The following is a 218-nucleotide window of genomic DNA, read 5'->3' on the forward strand; positions in this document are numbered from 1 at the left end:
AAAGCATTAACTTTATTCATTCATTCATTCAGCCTCCAGACACACAGAACACCAGGTTTAATACTTTAAAAAGCATTAACTTTATTCATTCATTCATTCAGCCTCCAGACACACAGAACACCAGGTTTAATACTTTACAAAGCATTAACTTTATTCATTCATTCATTCATTCATTCAGCATCCAGACACACAGAACACCAGGTTTAATACTTTAAAAA

This window comes from Micropterus dolomieu, linkage group LG13 (assembly GCF_021292245.1).
Source record: "Micropterus dolomieu isolate WLL.071019.BEF.003 ecotype Adirondacks linkage group LG13, ASM2129224v1, whole genome shotgun sequence".
Lineage (NCBI taxonomy): Eukaryota > Metazoa > Chordata > Actinopteri > Centrarchiformes > Centrarchidae > Micropterus > Micropterus dolomieu.